This window comes from Ambystoma mexicanum, chromosome 7q, assembly GCF_040938575.1.
Source record: "Ambystoma mexicanum isolate Mex_15411 chromosome 7q, UKY_AmexF1_1, whole genome shotgun sequence".
Lineage (NCBI taxonomy): Eukaryota > Metazoa > Chordata > Amphibia > Caudata > Ambystomatidae > Ambystoma > Ambystoma mexicanum.
The window spans coordinates 614,309,669-614,329,998 of NC_090941.1; the positions used below are offsets into that span (position 1 = coordinate 614,309,669).

General features: G+C 45.9%; 1 protein-coding gene across 6 annotated transcripts in view; it reads right to left on the minus strand.

The window, feature by feature from the left end:
• NBEA (neurobeachin) overlaps window positions 1–20,330 on the minus strand; it is a 2,584,133-nt gene that overhangs the window by 1,649,958 nt on the left and 913,845 nt on the right. The window lies entirely within an intron of this gene.

Below are 20,330 nucleotides of genomic sequence, written 5' to 3' on the forward strand. Positions count from 1 at the left end.
ACAAAGGGCATCAGCATCTATTACGGCGTACCCAGACTATACACTCCTGGTGCAGAGACGGCGACTGAACTATGAAATGGTGAAGAAGAGACTGCATGAAGCAGGCTATGAGTACATGCTGATGTACCCAGCGAAACTGAAAGTCTTGCATACGAACAGGGCCCTGTTCTTCGAGACTCCTGAGGATGCGAAGGAGTGGTTGGATGCCCATAATTGCCCGTTGGGGACAGCCAGCCAGAAACAGGGTGTAACGGACAAGTGAGGCGGCGATTCCAGAAGCCGAGGTGCTGTACAAACTGTGACATTGGGACTTGAATATAAGATAGGGCAATATTGATCAGGTAAAAAATAAGCTGTGTGTTGAACATGTAGATTTGAGCAGGCATAGCGTAATGGTGCATAATTGCAGGAGACACAACGGACGCACTCCTGTACCCCTATAGATAGTTTAGTTGGGTTACCGGTAGCTTGGTAGCCCCCTGCTGTGTTCCTAGTACTGGCATTGCTGAGAACGGACTAAAATTAAGATAGCCTGAGATCCAGGGATGGAGCTGGACAACAGTTGGGAATGGGAAGGTTTGAGTTGATGGGTGTGCAGTGATTGTAGTTGGGGAACAAGCTTACGTCCACGTGCCGCTGTGCAAAATGCAGAAAATAAGGGGGGTGCGAAGGTGGCGGGACCGGGTATGGATGAACGATGGGAGCCCTTAAGATAATCACCTGGAATGTCAGGGGCTCAACAGCTACCTGAAGAGAAATAAGATCATGATGTAGCCGATGGAGGCAGAAAATAGATCTCTCTACTACAAGAAACAAGAGGCGATAAAGAATAAATGGAAGGGAACCACCGTGTGGGCAACATATTCAGCATATGCCAGAGGGGTAATCACCTGGGTAGCACCGCATGTCCCCTTTCAGTTACTGCATCGGCGGGAGAGTTGGATGGGAGGATGGTAGCGATACAGGGACTGATAGAAAACAGAAGTGTGTATTATTAATACATATGCCCTGAACCAAGATATTGTGGCCTACTTTAAGACCTTATATAGTAACATAAGCCCATTCCTGGGACGTGCGGTCATATGGGGAGGTGACTAACTGTATGCTAGACCTCAGGGTTGATAGGTCAGATGGGAAACTAGAAAAACCCACCCCTGCAGTCAAAACCTTGAAGACCCTGTTGAGAGTCTTTAAGCTAGAAAACATGTGGAGGCTACACCAACCATGTGATAGACAATACTCACATTACTCAGCCCCACACAATTTGTACATACGGTTGGATTGTATGTTCACCTCCCTGGAAACGATAGGAGAGAGAGTGCTAACTGAATATAAAGCGAGAGCCCTCTTAGACCACTCACCACTGATCTTAACATGGCTGTATCAAGCCCCTAGAGCCAGGGTCCCAACCTGGCGGCTGAGAGCCGAAGCACTGAAAGACACTGTGTTTAGAGGGGACCTGAGGAGGGAAATTTTAGAATATTACGAAAACAACACTGCTAGTGTAAAATCGGCCGGCACCCTAAGGGGACCAGCGATAGCAAAATCCAAAGGGCTACAAGGAGGCATATTGCAAGCACTGATGAAGGCAGAGGAGAAAACAGAGGCAGTCATGCGCAGAGGAGATGGTTCCCTGGAAGAGGCTGACACTGTAAACCAGTTACGACACGAATGTGAAGAGCATTGGGAAAGGCTTTGTAACTTAAATTACAAGAAATGCAGCAGGCTGGTGGGGACAAGCGGGGGAGGCTGTTAGCATGGCTGTACAAGAGCAAGACATCTAGACCAACGATCACGGCAGTACAGGGGGAAGGAGGACATATACTTGATACCCAGGAGGGAATGAATGGAGGGTTACATGAGTTTTACAAACAATTGTATGGAGATACAGACGGGGGCGAATGATGCGAGATAGTGGAAACACTAGGAGACATTGGTCTACCCAAATTGAGTGCTGAGGAGTGAGAGAACTTAGATGCCCCAATCACACTGGAGGAACTGGAAGCAGTAGTAGAGGAATTACCTACTTGTAAGGCCCCGGGGGCGGATGGACTCCCTAGCGTATTCTATAAAACATAAGACAGAAGTGCTTCCCCCGTTACTGGCCATGCTAAACGAAGCTCTTGAGGCAGGGATGCTGACAGAATCACTAAGAGAGGCGATAATCATTCCAATTATCAAGCCTAATAAGCAGAGCATGGACCACGGATCACGTAGACCGATATCTATGCTGAACCAGGACAGCAAGATACTCACAGCGGTGTTGGACGCAGTGAAGGCCTTTCTGTTAAATGGCCGTGGCTAGTGGCAGCTTTACAAGAATATGGAATAGGACCCGAGTATATGAAATGGGTTAAACTATTACATAGCTCACCACTAGCCAGGGTTAAGACGGGAGCAATTATCTCAGAAAAATGACAATTTAGCAGAGATACCAGACAAGGATGCCCTTGGTCCTCGATGCTATTTATCCTTGCACTGCAACCCCTAGCGATATACCCAAGACAACAGTACGAGGAGGTTGGGATCTTTACGAAAGGTGGGCCACATCTAATATCATTGTATGCGGATGATCTGCTGCTATATTTGAGATACCCGGAGGACTTGCAATACATCCTAGAAGTAATGTAACGATTTGTGTCGCTCTCTGGCATTGTAGTCAACCCCAAAAAGTCATAAATATTCCCCCTGGGAAGATATAAAGGGATCCCGCGGGAACACCTACCCATACTACAAATACCCTACGAAACCAAAACCTTTAGGTACCTAGGGATAGATATCTATCACGCAGTGGCGAATGAACACAAACATAACACAGAGAAGTCAATAGCAAATATCTAGAACAGTATGAGATTCTGGTCTAAGCTCCCTCTGACCATGGTAGGGAAAGCGGCCCTGTTGAAAATGGTGGTATTGCCGAGGCTGATGCACTTTTTTGGAAATATACCATACATGATACCTAAACGATTCTTTGTCAAACTCCAGAGCATAAGCAGAGGCTTCATCTGGCACAACACTAGGAATAGAATAGCCCTGTGGAAACTACAGAATACATATGACAAAGGAGGCATTAATTAAACTTCTCAATTTCCCAACTCCCCAGATTCATCACTGGGCCAGCCAGCTACAATATGTGGCTAAGTAGCTATCGGAAGACCCATCATCTGAGTCCAGACTGCTGAGGTCAGAGTGTACTCCATTCTTCTTGAAATAATGGATATGGTTGCCTAAATCGGAGTTAAAAGGGTGTCCGAGAATGCTGGAATTGGGATGGTAAATGTGGCGGAAGGCTTTCCAGGCCATGGAGAACTCGACCTCGTGCTCCCCGCAGATACAACTAGTAGCACTGACCAAAGGGGACGTGCAATTGAGGAAAACGATACGCATGCACTGAGAATCGGTGGGTATTGCAACAATAGGAGACATATGGCAAGATGGGAAAATACTGGAATTTAACGCATTGGCAGAGGAAATAGGCCTACATCGAGGGCAAAATATTACATACACCAGACTGGTGAGATGGGTGAAAGAAACAGTCTGAAATAGTGATCGAAGACCAACCAGATACAGTCATTGAAACAATCTATGACATTGCAGAGGGAGGGCACAAGGTTTCCCGGATTTACAAACTGTTGATGTGTAGGGTGGGGAAAGAAGTGACCCAGCTAAAATGGGCTTGGGAAGAGGAAGTGGGGGAATGCATGAATGATGGGCTGTGGAAGAGGGCTCAGAGGTACCATAAAAAGGTGTCTAGAAATGCAAGGTTGCAACAAATCCAGCTATATGTAACCCATAGAATGCACATGACCCCCCCCCCCCCCACAGGATAGCCCGATTTAAAAATGCAGGCACACACAAATGTCCCAAATGTGGAGAAGTGAATGCGGGGATGACCCATAAGTTCTGGGCATGCCCGGAAATTGGCAAATTCTGGGAAGAAGTGGCCGATCACCTGACAGAGAAGGGGATCACGTTAGATGTGGAATCGGTGTGGGCATGTATGATGGGGGGTTCCCTAGACCACGCAAGCTAAAGCATGTGAGTAAACCTAAGGACCTGGCTTACATACTTGCCAAGTGCAGAATTGCCATGGGCTGGAAAGCATGTAACAGACCAAAGCTAGAGGTTTGGTGAAATGATCTCAAGAAATGGGCAGAGACGGAAACAGCAGTATGGACCAAAGCAGCCAACAGCGAGGGGGAGGAAGAGGCTGATATATTGACGGCCTGGAGGCACTTAGTAGCCACGCTGTCTGGATCCACCCAGGTATGCCCAAGTGACAATGATACCTCTCAAAACAAGGAAGAGGGTACTTCTCTAGAGGATATAATGGCAGAAGGCGAACCGGAGTAAGCTCAAGTCGGGGGGAGGGTAACGGTTAGGCAGCGGTTATGGTTCAACATGATACGATATATTCAAAAATGCATAACATGTACCGAAAAGTGTGTTCTTTTATTTTTCTTTATGTGTTGATTGTATGTTGTAGTTTTTATAGACCATACCGCATTTACTGCGTTTGGCCCAAGACTGTGGCCAGTGCTGAAAATGGCCATGCCATGAAGTCTTTTGTTCTGTCCTTTGGTCATTTTGTCCCTATCCCTTCCCCCAGGTTGAGAGACACAGGTATTCCTTATTTGTGCATGCAGCCGCCCACGAAAACAGCATCCTTCGCAGGCTCCTGCATGTCACGTGTGTTAGTGCCCAGGAAGAGGGTTGGGACTGTCTGGTCCCTATTCGCACTACTGGTACCAGTATGTCTGGTAGGCCTGAATGACTGGAACCACCGTGGGCCACAATTGGGCCACGCCTGACGTGCACGCAAGAGAGCAAATCTTCCATTGGTTATCCGAGATTTGGGGGCAAAACGTATCTTGGATAAGAGAAGGGGCTCTGTATCCATTCCAGGTCAATCACCTGAAGTTCACACTGAACTACTGCAGGAGCCAAGTAGTCTGAACTAAAGAGCAGACTTGTGGAACTTCCAGAGACGTGCTGGAAGGTTTGGCACCGCGACCCTGCTGTTGTCCCGTCGGACCCCTGCTTTAGCATAGTACCAAGAAGGCCTGAAAATGCCCTTTGACCCTTTGGAGGAGTGGGTTCAACTACTCTCCCACCTCCTTCTTACCCTCACAAAGAGCCTCTTCGGAGGTGTTCCTGGGCCATCCAGCGAACTGAACAGCTCGAACTCGGGGTATCGCACAGGAATGCCTCTGTCCCGAGTTGAGACTCGTGACTTTGGGCATCGCTTACCTCTGGTGCTGGGCCCTCTCCCGCCAGAATTTGTCGTCCTAGCTCCTAGGGGTCGCGATTTATGAGAGTGCGCCACATCACAAGCATTTGCGGTCCGTCGCCCCACTGTAGTGACTGTCGCTGTAAGTGCCTGCAGACCTGCACCACTGTGTCCTGAGACGTGCTGCACCGGAACTATCCTCATGCTTTCTGCGAGAGCTGAGAAAAGGCTACTGTCCGCCATGGACAATCGTCCTGTCCCGCAGACGAGAGCCAGAGCGTCATGTAACTGCGGGAGTGAACCCTACTAGCAAACTGGTTTTGCAAAGGTAGCGGGCGCCCCTCTCTCGAAAGAACAGACTTGATAACCTGTTCAGTGGTTATTAACCACTTGAGAGTTTGCAGCCACTGCTTTTACTCACTGTGCCTTTCACAGATGGGAAATATCCATTTGCATATCAGTCTTTGTCCTGCCCAGGGGCAGTCCAGCACCGAAATGCAATGGCAATTCCAACCTGAATGAGAGTACCACCAGCAACCCCATACACGTCTTTCACCCTTATTGGGGATCATCAGTGAGGTGAAGATGATGCCTCTCTAAGCACAGTGAGAGGGAGACCACGTCTGGTTGCCCCCTACTAGCAAAGTGGACTAGAGTGGCAAAGTTTGGTCTGGACTGTGTTGAGGGTCGGTGAGTACTTTCATCGCTTACCGGTGGCCCCCTGGCACATCCATCTGTTATTACGCACGAGAATCCCTTAAAAGATACTGATCTTGGATGGGCTAAACTGTGCTCCCCAGCTATTCCTGAACTCCAAAGGCCACTATCTGCAAGGGTAGACCCTCCTCAAGGAGTAGGGCTTTATTCTTCATCGCCTCAACCCTCTTCCTGAACAGCTACAGCTCCCTGAAGCGAACCCGCTTTCGCTTTACACATGGCCATATGTTGTTAACGCACTGCTGTTTTTTGAGCATAAGGCTCCTCACTTCTTAGGGTTGGACTGCATAAGATAGGGATTGACTTCAAATAACTGCCTAATGCGATATCTGTGTTGAACGTTCCCCTTTCTCTTGCAGGTTGTGGTTATTTTCTCCCCTTTCATCAGCGTTAGGCTAAACACATTTATTACATATGTCACATAGTGATAAAGTATGTGTGGTAATGGTTTTATTATTACTGTGGTTTATTCGTGTTTTGCTATAAAGGCCTATAATAAATATATTTTTGATATACCTCTGTCTAAGAGTAATGTGTGGAGTTTTACTGTGTGTGCTCATGGTGGGCTTCTGATGACTCTCACCCCTCCTGAGACTTAGTCTTGACTGCCTGCCAAGCTAGCATTGATTGGTCTGGTTTGTTCAGAAGGTTCCCTTGTTCCACTAAACTAGAATGGCCCCCAAAACTTCGGCCCACCAGGTCAGAGTTTAGAAATCCATCTTATTTTCATGATTTCATTTAACATTGTCAATGTTCATGCATTCTAAAGAGCAGGCTAAAGCCAGTGTGATATGGCATCAGACGTAGGAGACAAAGATGTCATTTATATGAATGTTTCATTGAACAATAAAGAAAATATCTACCTATCCCTATCTCTAAAGGGGTATCCCTACAATGAAAAAGCTACTCTGGTGCACCTTGCCAGGATGTCCAAAGTATTCTCACCATCCTCTGCCCAAGCTCCTACTCTAGCCCTGTCACTACTAAAAAAATGAAAGACAGAAGAAAATAACTAGGAGGAAGACTCCATCCTCCTAGTACAAAAAAGAAAAAGGCTTATTCCAGGACTGGGAGTATTTTGTGAGCCAAGAGAATGCCTAACTTCTCCTGGTTCAGTCTCCGTTTGTCAGTTCTTTCTCAAGGTCAGGCCAGGAGAATGACACACTTCTGGTCTGCTCTGATGGTGTCTTTCAGCCAACAAAGTTCCTGACACAGTTCTTTTAAAGGTGATCTCCTTCCAGGTACTCCACGCTGCCCTTCTAGCCTTGGTGTCAAGAGTTTGTCCTTTAGACCCTCGTTCCTCTCAGCGAGTGTCTTTGTGAAACAATGCACAACTTGGTCCAGATCAGCGGACCCATTATTGTCACTAAATTGGGAATCTTTCCTCTAATGTAGGTTTTTCTGAAGTCTAGTTCAGTGGTCTTCTGACTTCCACTTTAGTGAGGTACTCGCCTTCTGATGCACTCTTCAGTCTCTCTTGGTTTAGTGGACTTATGCCTGCCACTGTGATGAGGAAGAATTTCTCTGATGCATGTTTCACTCTCTCTTGGAGCAGCTGCCTTATGCTCGACCTTGCCATGAGGAAAATGTCCTCTGATGCACTCAAAAGAGCTGCAGACCCTGCCACACAGTCAAAAACAGGAATCACTGCTGTCACCTGTCAACTGTCAAATGAATCAATGCCACAGAAGTGGGATAAAATCCAAAAATGCCCTTAAATACAGCTTCCTAATCAATGGCAACCTTCAAAGTGCTGTTTTGGCGCTAAATTTAGTCATTTCCCCCAGTGAATTATTGAAAGGAAAGTGTGCTGAAATCATGGATTCTCCAGGCAGTCAGAGGAATCCAGGCCTCCCTGCCTGACAGCTGCTTAAGGAAATTAGCTGTCAAACCCAGTTTACATGTTTTTCTGTTTCCTGATAACAATGGCAAAATTCACCTATTTAAAGCATGTTTGTGAAGGGCTAATTCTTTTAAAATGTCCAAATCCCTTATAAACTGTGCTTGTATTTTATATGTGAACTGAATAGAATTTAATGTATAGGAACCCAGTCTGGAGCTAATCAACTATTTAATTCTGATCTGACAGCCCAGCCTGGGAAGATTCACATTTCAGCTTAACACTCAATTGCTACAGGAAGGCTAATGGCTGCTTAATGGTTCCTGCATAATGAAAACAAAGAAAGCTTCAGACATTCATCTCCTGGCTGACCCAAGGACAAAGGAAGGCTTGGACACCCATCCTCCTAAAGGAGGGGCAGGATGTGGAGGAGGTTTCTCAGTGAACTTCAAAGGACTGGCCATTTTCTCACTTAGGAAGCAAGAATAAAAAACCTGGCCTGGATTTTGAATGGAAATTACTTGTTTTGCATCAGAACATGGCAGCCAAAATAAGTAGACAAGTGAATAATACAAACTTATAAATCTGAACTCATGCTAGACAGTTGAAGATGTGGTAGGAGTTCTTACTACATAAGGAACCAAAGATACACTAAAACACCGATTGTGGCAAAACTATTAATGTTGCAAGCTTAAATTTGTATGTACATGATCCACTGATCAGCGCCCAGAGATGTATTCAATTAGAAATAATTAACCCAAACCGTTATGGTGCAAATTGATAAAAATCCGTAGAATGAGAAAGACAGCTCGCACAAAGATGGGGATTAAATGTGGATGTAGACAATCAAATATGAAATATATGTGTCCAATTTTATTAGGGTACATAATGTTAGAAATGTACATGTGTGCAAGAGTTATGTTTTGGTAAAAATCAAGGTGGGAGTTCCTAAATCCTGTGATAATGATGACCACTATGTTCAGACTGCCAACCAGGACAAAGCACATGCCTGTAGCCACTCACAGACATGGGGGGTATGTTTTTGAAGTTCTGCCCACGTCATAAACTTTGTAATGATAAATATAGGAGTTTCACTACACATAGACTGCTTCGAGAACCCATCCAGATGTCCGCGCAGCACCTTATTCCAGAACTCTTGTAGCTGACTCCAGAATTCTTTGAAGATCCAGATTTCTTTGCAGAATCCAGACTTAGCATTGAAGAACTATTGCTAGTTTGTCCCAATTGCAAACATACAGTATTTAAAAGAATAATTCTGATTCAGCTTGGCTTGCTACCATTAAGACTTGCCCGCTGAAATTTACATCCTGTCATCTACCGTGTCCAGTGACCAGAAGGTGCCCTTCCAAATCCAGTCTGAGGTGCAGTCCAAAATTGACCAGAACCGCACAGCTGACCCAATCCCTCCCGAGGTGCCTTGCTTCCGGTAGACCTGATCCGACCCTATGACCAGAACCGAATGGTCCAATTTAATTATAAGGGACTAAGTTTAACAGGAAGAACAGCAACCCATAGCCTATCTGTATTGTATTATCCCAATCTCAACCCAACCCATCTTTAATTCAGAACCATAGCATTGTTAGAATCCTTCTTGCACTGATTTTTCTCTCATCTGTGCTACAAAACCATAACTCCCTAGAGATTTTAAAGTAACTAAAGTAAATCCCAGAAGAAATTGAGGATCCATCACGTGAATGGTTGCGCTAGCCGCGTGGCCGTGCAGATTCATGTGTGGTCTCTTCTTTTTCATAGTCATTAATATAGTATAAGAAAACCTGTCATTTTTAAAACTGAATTCCTGTTCCATTTTCGCGCCTAATTTGCAAAAATGCCTCTCACTAAAACCTCTATAACTTCTTCAATTTTAAAGATAGAAACAACATTTCAACTCTCACTGATACTTAAGACCGTTAGCTACATCCACAACATTGCGGAACAGTGTATTTGACCCATTTCTCTCCAATATTGCATAGTAAAAGCTTGCCGCAAATTTGCAAAGTTCAAATGTTTACATGTGTCTTTTGCCCATTTCAAAGTGCTTCTTCCATCCCATCCTGATCTGAAGTGTGTATTGTTGTTTATATTATAGCTCATGTGTGTTAGGACTTGTTTAGTATTGCTTTCCTTAGAACTTTTCTCCATTTAAACATTTTTGCAACCTTTTGCATTATTTTACAAAGCCATTCTTACCTGTCAGTTTAAAAGTGTCCTTTGCCAAAAACAGTTTTCTCTCTTGTTGGGGGAGGGAAGATTGTATCTAAACACTAGACCTGGAGCCTCATTACGACCCTGGCGGAATGGGTTTACCGGCACCGGTAATGGTGCTGGTAAACCCATTCCGCCCTATTACGAAGTTCCCTTGCGGGACCCGGAACAGACGTCCTTTCCGGGTCCCGTGAGGGGACCAAGGAGCAAATAACGAGCCCGTTATTAACGGGCCCGTTATTAGCTCCATCCCCATTCCCATTGAGCCCTATGGGGGCTCGAATGGGAATGGTTTTGTGAATGAGGAATTACCGTGTCCTCCAAGGTTGGAATGACCCAGTAATTCATCATTCACAGACCACGGGCAAAAATAAATCAGGGTTTCATTGCACACTACATGCTAGGCGAGACTTGGGTGTGTGCCTGATTAAAATCCCTTACAGGGCCATAACTTTGTGAATGAATGGCAAAGTTTCTGGTCGGTTTCAATGTGGTGATGTTCATGCCTCTTTGGCTCCTCCTCATCCAAGTACTGTCTATTGTCACAGAGTCACAATGTAGCATTTGCGTGCGAGTAGTGTCATGAATGGAGATGCAGTGTGAGATGAGTAATTCCCCCTGGTTGTAAGGAACTGTTAACATGATACAGGTAGAAGGGAGTCATTCTCCTTGTAACCCGGACCACCAGGAAGGTCCAAAAGGGCCGACAGAAGGCAGTCACTCCCCAAGGTTATCTGACACTGGAAGTCAGGAGAAGGGAGACATTCTCCTGGCCTGCAAAGAAAGTATTGTTTGGAACTTTACTATCAGGGGAAGAAGCCCATCCCCCTGACGTGTGAGAAAGTGCAAGGGAGCCATTTCTCCTGATGACTGAAACACAAGACTGTTCAAAGATTTTGGAATGTTTCAACAACATAACCCAGGAGAAGGGAGGCTTTCTCCTGGGACCAGAACAATACTGACATAGCCTTTCATTTCTAGTGTAAGGGACAGAAGTAAGGTTTTCTTGACACAGGGTGGTGGACACTTGAGTTGGCAGACCCCTTATCTTTAGTTGAGGCAGAAAACCCATCTTACCAATAAGGACACATAGGTTTTCCTCTTGCTTTCTTGAGCAATAAAATTCTTTAGCCCAAACATGCCAACTTTGTATCAGCCTCCTCCTTCAGCACACTTGCACTTGATTTACTCTTCAACACTGATCGTCAGTTCCAGTACTTCATTATCTCCAGGGCCACTGCTGCCAAGGTATACCTTCTCATCCGACGAACGATGCATTGTGGACCTCCTTGTCACCTGTCACAATGCAAAAATACTTATGTCCACCCTGAACCTCACCCGCCTTCACTATTGCTCAAGTCTCCGCCTGAGCTTCCCTAAATACTCCTTTGCTCCCCTTGACAACGTCAGTGACTTTGCTATGCACACACACACACTCACCTTTACAATCTATTCTGCTCATCCCCCAGTGCCTCCATGTGCAGTAGCTAACCATGCAAATGCGGTCTCTCCAATCTTCTCTTCGTCTATCTATGGTCTTGATCCCCTCTCGCAAGCATCGAGCTGCCCCTACCCTCCTCATCAAACACTGCGGTTTGGCGCCCCCTCAGTCTGTCTGGCCCTTGCCGGCCATATTCACACTGTTGCTTCCTCTCCTTACTTACCCTCTTCCACTGAAACTCCCGCCCCACTCACATTAAAATTAAAACAAAAACATTTACTCATTGGAATCAGTTAAAGCCACACCTCCTAAATCTTAAAGGAAGACACGCTATCTTGCACACTATAACACTCCAAATCCTCCCTAACATCCACTGCTGAACTTACAGTCCAGCCCCCTGCCCCCCTTCTACGTTATGTCCCACCCCACATTTGGTCCTGGTGTATGTACTGCAGTACCCCATCACCACCAGTGATTTGCTAAGTTTGAAGGATTGTCAATGGTTTGGTGAAGCCCTTGACTCCAGGATGGCTCAGCTCTCTGACACTCTGTAAGCATTCCTGCTTCAGACACATGCCGTTCTCAATAAATATTCATCCAATATCTTCAGCTGTATTATTGTTAAAATATAACAGTATACTTGGAAGAAGTCATACAATAACAAATGGAGGAACCATCAATAATGTATATAATACATGTGTGCACAAACACCACAATCGAGTAACTAAAACCCCTGTGAAAAATGTCTATGGCTTCTAACTGGCAATGATGTGAGCTGTGGGCCACAATGGCAAAAAACAACTTTGGAACAGAGGTGATCAGGTTTAGTTTAGAAGAACAAGTTACTTACCCATGGTAATGTTGTTTGGACTAGATGTTCCTCCAACGTATTCCTCATCTTTGACATGTAATGTCCAGCTTCAGCTGCTTCGGAAATAATTTTCGGCAGAGGGCACTGTGCATTGATGGCGTTGAGTCGATGTCCCTCGAAGGCCTCCGCTGAGGGTGATGTCATTGGAGGATATATGTAGCATGTGCGGTGCCCGCTGGCCTCAGTTCTGTTTTTCCCTCCTCATGTAGCCCAGATGCCCATAAATAAGGGCATGATAGTACTCAGCCTTGGTGGAATGGAAGCTGTAATAGCATGGGAAATTCTACAAAGGGGTAGGTTGGGAGGGCTATGAGGAACATCCAGTCGAATGAATGTTACCAGGGGTAAGTAACTTGTTCTTTGAATGGATTGTGTCCTCCAACATATTCCTCATCTTTGACAGACTCCCAAAGCAGCATTTATGACAGGAGATGGGTGTAGAATTTATAAATTAAGGATTTTCCAGGGCATAGTAAAGTACTGCCTTACCAAAGGCAACATATTGAGAATGGGAAGCATCCAGAGAATATTGCTTTGTAAACCTGTGTATTGATGACCACATTACAGCATCACAGATATTCCTAATAGGAATGCCCTTTTGAAGGGCTGTAGATGTAGCCATGCCCCTGGTAGAATGAGCATGCAAACCACTGGGAAGTGCCTTTGCCTGCTAGCCTGTAGCATTCAGATATGGTAAGAATGATCCATCTAGACAAGGTCTGTTTGGAAACAGCCTGGCCTAATTTGTGTCCTGTGTATCCTATAAAAGGTTGGTTGTCCACTCTCAACTTTGACATTCTTGAGATGTAAAAACGTAACGCTCTACCAGGGTGCCGCCTGTGAAGCCTTAACTCTTCCTTACCAGGATGAGGTGGATGATAGAAGGAAGGCAGAACAATTTTCTGACTTAAATGAAAGTCTGAAACTACCTTTGGTAAGATAGAGGATTTTGCCCTTAAAACAACCCTATCCTTGTGGAATATGGTAAAGGGTGGCTTGGATGAAAGTGCCTGCAACTCGCTCACTCTACGGGCTGATGTAAGAGCTACCAATAGTATGGTCTTAAAGGTTAACAACCTTAATGGACATGTGTGCAAGTGTTCAAATGGAGCACACATCAGGAATTTCAAAACCAGGTTAAGGTCCCAAACTGGAACCTGAAAAGGAGATGGAGGAAACATTAGCCCTTTTAGAAATTGAGTCACCGGTGGGATCTTGAAATAAGAACATTCTTCTGATGAGCGCTTAAAAATTGACAGCGCTGCCAAGTATCCCTTAATGATACCAACCTGAAGACCTTTATTTGCTAATGAATGCAAAAAGGATAAAACATCAGTAGTTCTCTGCACCAGTTACAAAACGTATTCCAACGCCAACGGTACAGAGACCTAGTTGCTGTCCTTCTGGCTGAAAGCAACACCTCCCTTACGTCATCCAGGAGGTCCCAATCCTTATATCTCAGCCTTTCAGAAACCACGCGTGAAGGTTGAGAGTCGTGACCTCTGGATGGAGAACCCAACCCTCCTCTCGCGCGAGAAGGTCCTCTCTTTGTGGAAGACGCATTGGAGGACAGATGGACATGTCCAGAAGGTCCAGGTACCACATTCTCCTGGCCCAATCCGGGGCAATTAGGATCAGGTGTTTCCTGAATCTTCTCAACCTCTTGATCACATGAGGAATGACGGGGACTAGAGGAAACGCGTACAGGAGTGGAAACTCCCAGTCCACCATGAACGCGACTCCTAGAGCTTCTCTTGAGAGAAATTCCCATGAACAATACTGCTTGCACTTCCAATTAATACCGGTCGCGAACAGATCCACCTGAGGTGTTCCCCAAAGGGCGAAGATCTCTTGAAGGACTTGCTGAGCTAGTTCTCACTCGTAGGATACTCTGCCTGCAAAGAGCGTCCGCCGCCGTGTTCTCCTCCCCGGCTAGGTGAACTGCCGATATGGATATTCCTTCTTGAATTGCCCAATACCAAAGCTGCATTGCCACTCTGCACAGTGGTAGTGACCCTACAACTCCTCTCTTGATGAGGAAGTACATGGCCACTGTGCTGTCCGTCATCAGGACATTATTTCCTCGTACATAGGTCAGAAAAGCCTTCAGCGCTAGTCTGATTGCTCTCAGCTCCAAAAGATTGATGTGTAGGTTGGACTCCGATCGAGATCAACTACCGCCAACTGTCAGATCGTTGGCGTAGGCTCCCCACCCTGTGAGTGAGGCGTCCGTCACTACTGTAATTGCCAGCCATGGTTCCAAAAATCTTCCTTGAGAATATTTTTCTCGCAGGCCCATAACAGAAGATCCTGTGAGACTCTGGTTGGAATCTGAAGTTGCTATCTGAAGTTGGTCCGATATCTTTCCTGAGAATTGGCACCATTGTGTTCTGAGAGCCCATTGAAGGGATCTCATTCTCAGGCGGGCCTCTGGCATTAGAAAAACGCAGGATACCATGAGGCCGAGCAACCTCCAAAAATCGAAGGCCGGAAGACTTTGGGCACTCTGAAAGTTAGTTATATCTGAAAAATGGCTTGAGCCCTCACCTCGGGTGGCGAGCTCTTTCCCGAGGATGTATCTATCACAGCTCCGATGTATTGGAGCTTTTGGGAAGGTTCATATTGGACTTCTTGTAATTGAGGGAGAAGGTCAGTCTGTGAAGAGTGGTAGGTAATGTTGAGATTATCCCGGACTTGTTCGGGAGAACGTGCCCTGATCAGCCAATCGTCTAGTTAGAAGTAGACGTGAATCCCCCTCCCCTGACACTCGCTGCCACCACCGCCATCAGTTTGGTGAAAACCCTCAGGCAGAGGTCAGCCCGAATGGCAGGACTTGAAATTGATAGTGCAAGCTGCCAACCGCGAACCTCAGGTATTTTCTGTGCTTTAGATGGATTGGCACATGAAAATTAGCATCCTGAAGGTCCAATGAGACCAACCAATCCTGAAATTGGAGGGCCTGAAGGATCTGAGAAAGAGTGACCATCTTGAACATGTCCTTCCTGAGGAACTTGTTCAAGTATCTCAAGTCCAAGATGGGTCTCAGTCCTCCGTCCTTTTTGGGGATCAAAATATATGGGGAATACCAACCCTTGTTCCTCTCCGCTAAAGGCACCGGTTCTATAGCGCCTTTCTCTAGCAGTGTTAAAATTTCCTGCTCAAGGAGCAGGTCCGGAATCCTCAAAAAGTGTTTTTTTGGTAGATTGTTCTGAGGCTGCTTTACCATCCTAAATAATAGCTAAGAAGCTGTCCCTTTCATCTCATTCAGGAATATGCTTTGCCGCCATAGAAATACACTCCCATAGAGTATGCGAAAACTTTGCAAGGGCACAAGTGGAGTTGGTAGATTTTGATGGCATGCTCCCTGCGGAAAATACATTTCTCGCCCTTCCATCTACACGCTTGTTGTCCCTATCACGAGGGATGGTAGGGTGCGCTGCTTCTTCTGAAGTAGACATAGCTGCCTGGACCACCAGACTCTCCGGAGTGGGGTGCTTTGACAAGTTGCCGGGGTCGCTACTGGAGGGACAGTATTTTTGGAGAGATTTTTTTGTCAACTGCCGGATTAGTTTCTGGAGTCTCTTAATTCCTGGCCACCCGTTTTTGAAGTGCCACATGAAAAGGCAAAACTGGATCAGTAGGTGGACCTTTGTCCAGTATGTCAGTTAGATCATCTTGGTCATAGGGTGCTGGAGGCCTAGACCAACCCAAGTATTCGACAACCTTAGACATGAGCTGCCTGTGAGAGGAGTTAACATGCTCCCCTGATTCTCGTTTTCCGAACTCTCCACCTCTGGAGAGGTGTTAATTACACTTGCATTGTGCAAATTTTCATATAGATTTTGCATTCCGATTTCCTCTGAAATAAGGCATTCAGGCACATTAGGTGTACCATATTGAAGCCCAAAAGGGGCATCTTCATCATCTGAATATGCTCTTCCTCCTCAGAAATGGACATTAGGGACTTGAAAAAGTCCTTCAGGAGCGGAGTATATAGTTTTTCTGGTTTTGAAACCAGAGGCTTTGACGTTGTCGAATTCGTCAATGTTTTCTTAGACGGTGCCTTTTTAGGAAGGTCACTTGGTTTAGCTGGCAAAATTGGTGCAGCTGGCATCGACAGTTTCAGCGTCGATGTCGAGAGTGCCGTTGATGGCATCGAGAGTTTAGCAGGGGTCGAGGGCCTGACGGGCGTCATCGGCACTGACGGCTTCGAAGGACTCTAAGGCGTCAAGGACCTCGACCTCTCCCCATGTCTCGAGTGATCCTTCGATTTCTCAGATCGAGGGCTCTCAGTGAGGATCATGCCTTTTAACCGGGCTCGAGGGCGTGCGAGTTTTAGGCCAAGACCTCTCCTTTCCGGCTTCCTTAGAAGGCTCAGTCAGAGCATGGCTTCGTTTCACGAAAATCTTTAGCATTTCCACACAGAAAGCTTCCCATTCTGCTTGGGTAGACTTTTTTTCGAAGGGCACGCAACCATTTCGGTGGAATCGTCAGGCGAAGAAGTCGACGAAGGCAACCTGTGGTGCCTCAGATGACGACGAGTGGCGGGAGCCACTCTATGACCTGGAACGCTTGGCCTTCTTCCTCCGAGGAGAGTCGTCTTTCCACTCATCGGGTGAAGGCCTAGCAGTTCAGGACTTGGGTCTTTTGCCGACCTTGAGTTTCCCTTTCCTCCCTCAAGGCTTTCCCTATTATGGCTTGACACTTGGAGCAAGTGGCAGTATTGTGGTCCTCCACGAGGCACCACAGGCAGATTCAATGCGGGTTGGTTAGGGACATCTTCGAACTGCAATCACTGCACTTTTTAAAACTGGACTTAGGTATCGACGGTGTAGATGAAGAAGACATAACGTCATAATATGAGGTGCGCCGAGTTTCACACAAAGCAAACGCGGTTTGCGGAAAAACGGAACTGAGGCCAACAGGCGCTGCACATGCTACATATATCCTCCAATGACGACACCCTTGACGGAGGCCTTCGAGGGACATCGACTCAACGCCATTGATGCACGGCACTCTCTGCCAATTTTTTTTCTGAAGCAACTGAAGCTGGACATTACATGTCAAAGATGAGGAATACGTTGGAGGACACAATCCATTCAATATCACATTACCATCAAATGGATGGTACATAACTGACCCATGACTCACCTGCTACAAGAGGTCTCCTTTACGGGGCTTCAGGCCACTGGTGTATACTAAACGTGTTACCCGAATTATAATGCAACCATGTGGGTAATGCATTATCAACCACCTGTTGCACTTTAGTCTCTGAACGCGGCAACTGAGTCACAAAGATGAGCCCCTTTAAATAGGGACCATCTTTCAGAGACTGTTGTTGGTCACCAAAGTTATACCTGGTAAAGAGCTTTGTTGTATCCTGAGGCTCAATCTACGCACAGTAAATATCCTAATAATAATAATGCTTAAAATGGCTCTGCCTAAAACAAATGGTAGTCCGAACTTTCACTTGGAATCTATGTCTCGGGAGGATAGCTCAGGGGCAACGTGCTTAGCTTAGAAGCAAGACGTCACGGGGCACCACAGGTTCGATCCCCGGTGCCGCAGGTGCCACGCTTAGAAACCTCTGGGTATTAAGCGCGTCAGAAATAACATGAATCTAAAAAGTGTATAATCATCCATTACACTTTACATCCTTGAAGGAGGTACTTGGTTCCAGAGGGTGAGGTTGAAGAGCTGAGGGGATTACATTCATTGATATACAAGTCCTGTGAAGTGTCAAGTTTTAAAAGAAATATAAAATCAGTTTTGTATACAAGTCTTCATGCTGGATTCCACCTGTTCCTAAGCGCTGAAATCAAAGATACTTTCCAATTTAAAAGGTACTCAATTTATCTCCCTTGAAAGGATCAAGGGATGAGTCGTTCCGGCCGGCACCGCAGAGGAAGACAGGCCCCATGTCAGAGCACTTTGCGAGTTAGTCACTTGGCACTCTGACACCATCAACAATCAAATATTTGGTGGCGATCTTTAAAAAGGTCAACCAACCATAGTGTAGGGGAAACTAAACTAGGATAAGTATTCCATAAAGCGCTTTTTATTAACACAAAGCCCTTTCATACATTCGGGCCGGACACTCACCCAATTTAAGCAGCATTTCTGGGTGAATAATCTTGTCAGTGCCTCTTCTTTCAACGTCATAGGACACAATGATAAAAGCAAGCACATCATTTACGCAGGAACATTGAACACTGCCCTCTTGTGGGCGCAATTGTATGGACGCAAAGGTTGCTAATGCATGCACAATAAAATTGAGATGAGGAACCTTTAAGCATATCAAGGTTCATATGATTAGGCTAGGAGCTGATTAATATTCAGACCCACATTTTTTTTTAAAGCATAACTGAAGCAAATGTAACAAAAACATAGATTGGATTACTTTTCAAGGAAAACATTTAGAAATAAGAAAACACACATGCAACACAACGAATTGTGAAAGTACATTCAATATTTGACTTAGTATGATGACACGCAGAGTGTGACAACTATTTTTCATAGATCGGCCATCCAACGATTAGAGGGTAGGCTAAGGACCAAGTCAAATGGGTAACTCCATGTTGACAGCCAAGGGCGAACAAAGGGATTGGATCCACCCGCGTTATTTACTATTGCATCAAAAGGGGAATTATAAATGTACCACGGAGGGCTGCTTTTAATAGAAAATATAAACAGAAATGGCATATGGGGGATGCGGAGCAACACGATTTGTATGCTAAGGGGGTTCATCATAACAAAGTTTGAGTACCACGGCTACAGCGGAAAGAAGGTGGGGCCGTGAAGGGTGCCTTACTGATTAAGGGTTGAGGGAGGGGACAGAACGGCCATCGGACATGGTACGCTGTGGGAGGTTCCCAGAAAGTATGGTGGAGTGGAAAAAGACAGAATTAAACAGAACGTTTTCTAGCAGTTACATAGCATGCAGCTCCCGCCAATCTCTAGAACTGGGCATGAGCGGAATGGCCAACACTGAAATCGGAAACATGCAAGGTGGAGTACGCTGGTTGACTGGTGACCATGGGCAGGCAGTATGTGGGTTGAAAACAACAAAGCATGCACAAATGAGTCCAAGAGCGAAGGGCATACGCGGAGGGATCCCCAACGCAGTGCTATCAGGCCGGAACTATAACTTGAATACTGAAAGCAGAGCACTTACTGCTGCACCCCGTCAGAAACAAACGTGTCACTGGATTTGAGGGAAGGTTATTTATTTTTTTTAAACACCAACTTGATTGCCTGGTCATTATTTTAGAAAACACAATGGCTTTCAGTTCAACTGCTCTGCAATAACCATGACAGATGTGCATGTCAGTCTGTTTTATGATCAGTGGCGAGTCATCATGGCACTCATGGTTTTTGCACTGTGTTGGCCAGTGTGGCATGTAACAAAACACTTCTCTGCGCCCACCAGGAAGGGGTCTGCTCCAAGACGAAACAGAGGAAGCCTTCCGCGAGGGGAGTGCGGGCACGCGCACCCTTGGATTTCCCTGCAGAAGTCCAGAACAGTGACGGCTAGCGCCGAAACAACATGGATAACACATCATCAAGACCACCAGGTAACTACAAGGGAGCGGAGGGGTTGGGGGGGGAGCAGGAGGCTGGGTCTAGGCCAGGAAAGTGAGGATGGCGTCTACAGATTTACATGTGGAACTTACAAAGCATAACATGGTACATTCACCTACTGAAAGATATGAACGAAGAAAAGTGTACAGTCGTATTCATAAAATGTTTCATTTGAAAAAAATGGCCGGCTACTGAGCCCGCACTGAGTGACAGCAAAGACATTCTCGAAGTTTCCCCACAACGTTAAAAGTTGCTCAGTGAAAATGAGTCAGCTGAGCGGCCCTGGACAAATAGAGCAGCTACTATGTGTGGTGGATGGAACGCACACGTCCAATCATGGCTGACTTCCGCCCAATTACCCTAGTCTGGGCAATTTCCTAGTGCACTTGACCAAAAAAGGTCCACGACTTCTCTGTTCACTAAA